Genomic DNA, 6,271 nt, shown 5'->3' on the forward strand with positions numbered 1-6,271 from the left:
AAGAGTTATTACCAGCAGACATCTACAACTGTGGTGTGCTAAAAGCCTATCGAGGAAGGTGAGTGACACAGTAGGAAATACTATCAGTAGGATAAGAAGAGAGTCATTATGCATCATTAGAGCATATAGTAGGAATATTATCACTAACCTTATAAAATGCAGGTTTTATAGCACAGTGTCTTATGATACTTGAATGAGTATTCAAGACAGCATATTAGAAAGACAGCCAGAGGCTGCATGTGCAGAAACCTCTTTTGCAGAGATTTACAACACAGAATATCACAAACATGGCTGAAAATAAATCAAGGAAAAAATCAATGTTTACAAAAGAAATAACTTCAAAGTGTGCACTAACAAGCTGGACACTGTCAGCCATGATATTTTTGGTCAAATGTTTTTGCGTGTAAGTGAGCCAGTGAGAGAGCTACTCCACACAGAAAGGAGGGACTCAAAACTGGGAATGGGGGAGAGGCAGGATGGCGGGCCATATGCAAATGTTTTCTGTGTCAGGTAAGTAAATATTATACTGAAAATGTGTCCATTATCTCAGCATTTTTATTACTCAGTGAAGTAAGAAACAAAGTAAAAGATAAGGCAAGAAGCACAGTGCTTGCTGAGAGGAAAAGCTTGAAACAGTCATGCAGGAGAGCATGTAAAAGGAATCTCCATCTCGAGTAACACAGCTCCCACAAGGTCAACCCTCCTGATGCTTCCCAAAGAGTTCCACAGCTGGAGATCATTGCCAAAGAGGGCACAGAAATAGCTGAGGGTAGTAGCGGAGGACTATTGAGAGACATTACTTTTAAGGCATGGCAGGAGCTGTACATGAGAGCTCACAGCAACTGTGATTGTATGCAAATGACCTGCACGATAATGAGCTCTTTCTAATTCCAGCATTCACTTGGAACGCTCGCAAAAAAGGCTTACCCCAAGCTCAGGATATATTGTCCATTAATGGCTGTTGAAGGGGAGATAGCCAGTTTCCTTAAGGGCGGTGGACCCTGGTAAGTTGTTCATACTTCAGATAGGCCTACCTATCTCCATAATCCTAGCACTGAGTAGCCTCAGCAAAGTTTAGAAATACAAAAGCACATGAAGTTAGGAAGACACAGCGTCAGTATAGATAGGAGTGACACTAGAAAGTGGTCATTTGGTCATGAGTCTGATCAAAGTATGTTAGATTCAGCTATGAAATTCTAAAACAGCAAAAAAAAAAATCCAACTATTTTGCGAATATAATGTCAACCTGTGACATTGTGTAAATTTGAAGTTCTCAGGAGGCACATGTGACTATTGGCTGCCATATCGGGTATAGAAATCCTGGTAAACACCAGGGAACGCTAACCATGAGTTTTGTCTTAGATAACAATACCAGGCAGGAGATCCATCTTGCATAGGAGGCCTTAAATGCAGCCAGAAAGTGGTTGGTAACTCTTATAGCATTTGTGACATTGTTGAACCAATGGCTAAATTTTTCCAAGGTGGTTGTGATTGTAACGTGCAGCATCCACCTTTGGGTAAGATTGTTCATTATTCTGGTAAATTGCTGAAGATGGGACAGAAAAATTGGTAAATTGATCGAGCAAAAAAATTTAGCTCATAGATGATTAGAATTTATTTGGGGATTGCATAAGTTTAATTTAAATGTATTTGCAGTTGTAAATTTTTGAACAAGGGTCCACATCACTGAGTGGAAATGAGTAGGAGAAATCTATGGTGGGCTGTCAGTCTAAAATAGTATTTAGACAATACTCTTAAATAGTACACACATGAAAAGTCGATGCATAGACCTAGGTAGTGACAAAGTGACGGGACAAATCTGTTTAGCTGCCAACTCTCCTGACATTTGTTATGACTTCTTAGTTACTTTATATTCTGGCATCCTATCAGCTCTTCTAATGACATTCTGCGATACTCAGGTGAGAGTCTCTCCAGCCATCATCAGAGAATCTTCCTTTAGCCATAGATGGGAACTAAACAGAGATCTGCAAACTGGACAGTGTGTGGAATGTGAAAAACTTCAGCGTAGTCAGTACTAAATGGTGTGGCTTCATCGGATGCATGTCCCCAGGCCTCAGGAATCTGTGAGAAAGAGGAGGTGGAACAATTATAAGAGCAAGAGGAGGTGGACGGCACAAATGAACCAGTGTCTTCCCAACACAGCAGGACTGCGGCACATAGGAATTCACAGAAAATGCACGCGCAGGGCCTGTATAGGTTTATGACAGGTGAGTTCTCAGTCCCACCCATAACAAAGTAGCTATCTTATCATTGGCAAAGGAGAAATTAGTTTCTTTATTTTAGTCTCACAGGGATATTAGTCAGGCTTCAAGCCTCCATGCCCATGAGTAGTTAGACAACACAAAACAAACCCAATTTTTTTTTGTTTTTGTTGTGGTTGGTTTTAATTTTTGTATCTTTGTGGTGTGTGTGTGTGTGTGTGTGTGTGTGTGTGTGTGTGTGTGTGTGTGTGTGTGTGCTTCTTTGGAATTCTTTTTGAAGAGAGAGAGAGAGAGAGAGAGAGAGAGAGAGAGAGGAGAGATAGAGAGAGAATGGATGGAGTTGGGTGGGTGTGAAAATCAGGGAGGAGTTAGAGAAGGGGGAAAGTGTGATCAGAATACAGAATATTACTCAGTTTTTTCATTTAAAATTTAAAAAGGAAATAATATGAAAATAAGGTTAAGAAAATCTAATGAGACCTTCACCTCTGAAAAAATCAAAACTCTCAAAATGATCAAAATAATTTCAGATTCCCTTGCTTTCTCCAGTGATCATGTTTACTATTCTAAGTTAGCCTAGCTTTTAAAAGAAGGTATTTACTCATGCCTTAGCTGCATGTTAACCTGCACCTTAGAGGCTGTCTATGACTTGTTAATGCAGTCTTTCTGTAATTTCAGGTTGATTTGCCATGTTCCTCTCTTCCCTCTCCACTTCTGTATCTCTCTTTCTGATGTATCCACATTACATTTTGATCTACAAAGGCCTTCAATCCCACTATCAATGTTATTCACCCCCTTGATTGATTCATATAACCCCATTCCATTATATGCATATTTCTTAATTCTCAGTATCTGATGAAACATAAAGGTAAGAAAGAAAAAGGAAAGAAAAGAAACAAAAATCCCATTAATCCTGGCTTTTTTCTCATCCATGACTTCACGGAAACATGTACAATGCATACAGAATGAGGCTTGCTGACTTCACTTTTATATTTATGATCTCACAGCTGTGGGACCAAGCATTCAAATATGTGAGCCTGTTGAGGTCATTCTCATTCATGCCAACCATGATTGAGTTATCAATGCCAGGCATGGGTTCCATCTTGCATAGAAGGCATTAAACACAACGAGGTAGTGATTGATAACTCTTGTGATATCGGTGATATTGTTGAACTAATGGCTAGGTTTTTCCAGACTGGTTGTGACTATAACATGCAGGGTTGACATCTGAGAAAGACGGTTCATTATTCTTCTCCCTCCGCACCATGCATATTACTTTCTAGAAACAAGAAAGCTAGCCAAAAGGAATGAAGATTCCAGGATGTACTAGCTTGATTTTTCTAGTTTTTAATCTCTCAAACGTGATATCTTCAGAAAGAGGGTCTTGCTCTCAAGTTCTATAAGATAAACTAGAGGAATTGCAATAACTTGAAATGGGTGTCTACTGACTCTCACTGACCACTAATCAAAAAAAAATGTAGCCCATTGGCAGCGAGGTATTTATTTGATAGCCTATGGTATCTGGGTGGGGAGTGGTTCCCTAGTATTGGGTAACTCTATTTGAACTCCTTTTGTACATGCATACATGTACACTTTATGAAGATTCTACAGTAGTACATTTCAATGCAACACATTGAAATGGTCCTTACTGTTATTTCTTCCTTCCCATACTCACTTCTCTATCCTGCCCTCCCAAACCCTACTCCATTTAGCCTCCCTGCACTCTTTCCATTATTTTCCTACTTCCCTTTATACCATCTCTCTCATTCCATTGAGGCCACAACCCCATAGCTCCTTACCCATTTCCTGCCTCCTATGGGTATTTCAATTTCAACACATATACAGTGTTTAAATTTAAATCCGTGCAGCAAAGTAACAGGATACAAAATTAATGCACACAAATCAGATATCCTCCTATAGACTAGCAAAAACCATACTGAGCACAGAATCATGGAAACCATTCAAGTCACTTTTTCCCAATAAAATACTGGAACAATTCAAGCTGAGGAAGGGAAAGGTTTCTACCATGACAATTTTGAGACAGCAAAGAAGATAATTGAGGAAGGTATTAGAACATGAAAAGTTCACCATTGGTCATGGATTGGGAGGACCAATATTCTGAAAAAAAAAGAAAAAAGGCTATTCTCCAGGGACTAAGCCACTACCCAAAGACTATACATGGACTGACCCTGGACTCTGACCCCATAGGTAGCAATGAATAGCCTAGTAAGATCACCAGTGGAAGGGGAAGCCCTTGGTCCTGCCAAGACTGAATCCCCCAGTGAATGGGATTGTTGGGGGGAGGGCGATATTGGGGGGAGGATGAGGAGGGGAGGACCCATAGAGAAGGGGAGGAGGAGGGGTTAGAGGGATGTTGGCCTGGAAACCGGGAAAGGGAATAACAATTGAAATGTAAATAAGAAATACCCAATTTAATAAAGATGGAGAAAAAAATGGTTATTCTACCAAAGGCAATTTAAAGAGATCATGCAGTCCCCATCAAACTTCTAATGCAATTCACAAAAATTGGGGGGAAATCGTCTCAAATTTCATATGGAATCACAAGTCCAGGCAAGCCCAAACCATTCTGAAAATAAAACAGTGAGAGATATAAATCACCATACCTGAGCTCAGATTATATTACAAAGCTATAGATAGTAGTAGGGACTGCATGGTACTACATCGAAAACATAAAATATTTTAAATTAATTTCATCTGTTGAAAAGTATGTTAACTATGCTCTCTAGAAGGCCTTTAATTACACTTAGATAGAAAAGTCTTTCTTCACAGAAACAGAAGAAAGGATTTGTAAATCATTTCTTAAATAAAAAAATATATAGTTACTTCAGACACCAAGCCTGCCACAGTTGCATGGTCATAGTCTTCGCAATATCCTCACTCATCTATAATACTCTGCCTTTCTTTTTCCACCGTACAGAAGTACTCTAAGCAGAAACAAGGTTGAGCAGGACACGGTTATAGAAGTTCACCATCTCCAGGAGTTATAATCATCACACGTATTGCACCATAGAGCTCTGCCCAGGTAGTTTCTCTACAGTACTGTTCTGTTTCAGCCTAGACCAAGGGTTAGTATTGGTGCACATAAAGGACTAAGCATGTCTGGATTGACATTTGGTGACTACTCCTTCAGAGCCTATGGATCACGGTGACATGTCACAAAACTCACCTGCGTTGAGTAAGACGCTAAGTATCACCAGAATATGAATTGTTAATTAGAAGCCCCCATGCCTAACTTTTTAATAAACCACTAGAGATTTTTTTAATTTTATAAAGAATACCTCAATAATACATTTTACAAAAAAACACAGTAGACAAACCAAACTCACTTGTTTATAACTGCTTTAAGGCAATAGTTAATTATGATTTAAAGTAAGGATAAGTATCAGTTTTCATCTATTTTCGCGAATTTGCTTATAACTGAGGGAGGAAGACCCAAACCGTAAGTAAAGCTATTGTGGAAACGACTTCATTGATTCTGGTGCACAGGTCACGAAAGGTAAGTGTGAGCCAATAAAGGTATTAGCATTTTTAATGAAATTAAAAACATGAGCAAATGAAATAAACAAAAGCAAACGTAAACCTTTATTTTCCCAAAAAGCTTGGCGGTCTATTTAGCGAGGCATCAGTCAATATGGTTGTCCCGGTTTGCTTTCTTGGCTGCAATAAACACTGCAACCGAAAACAACAACGCGGCGAAGAAATGGATTATTTAGCTGACTGGTTGCATCATTGTCGAGAAAACCCAACATGAAGTCGAGACCAGGGCGGAACACTGCTTACTGGTTTGTTCTCCCAGACTTACTGAGATAGCATCGCTATGCAGCCTACACTCATCTGCCCAGGGACGGCATCCCTCACAGTAGGCTGAGCCTTCTTCCATCAATTATCTGTTAATGATATTCCCCCACAGGCACGCCCATAGGACGCTTTGATGAAGGAGATTCCTTAACTGAGATTCCTATGCTCAGGTACATCTAGGTTTGCGTCAATTTGGCAAAAACTACCCCCAGCTCTGTGGTTTATGGCGATTG

The sequence above is a fragment of the Rattus norvegicus genome, chromosome 8 (assembly GCF_021556685.1).
Source record: "Rattus norvegicus strain SHRSP/BbbUtx chromosome 8, alternate assembly SHRSP_T2T, whole genome shotgun sequence".
Lineage (NCBI taxonomy): Eukaryota > Metazoa > Chordata > Mammalia > Rodentia > Muridae > Rattus > Rattus norvegicus.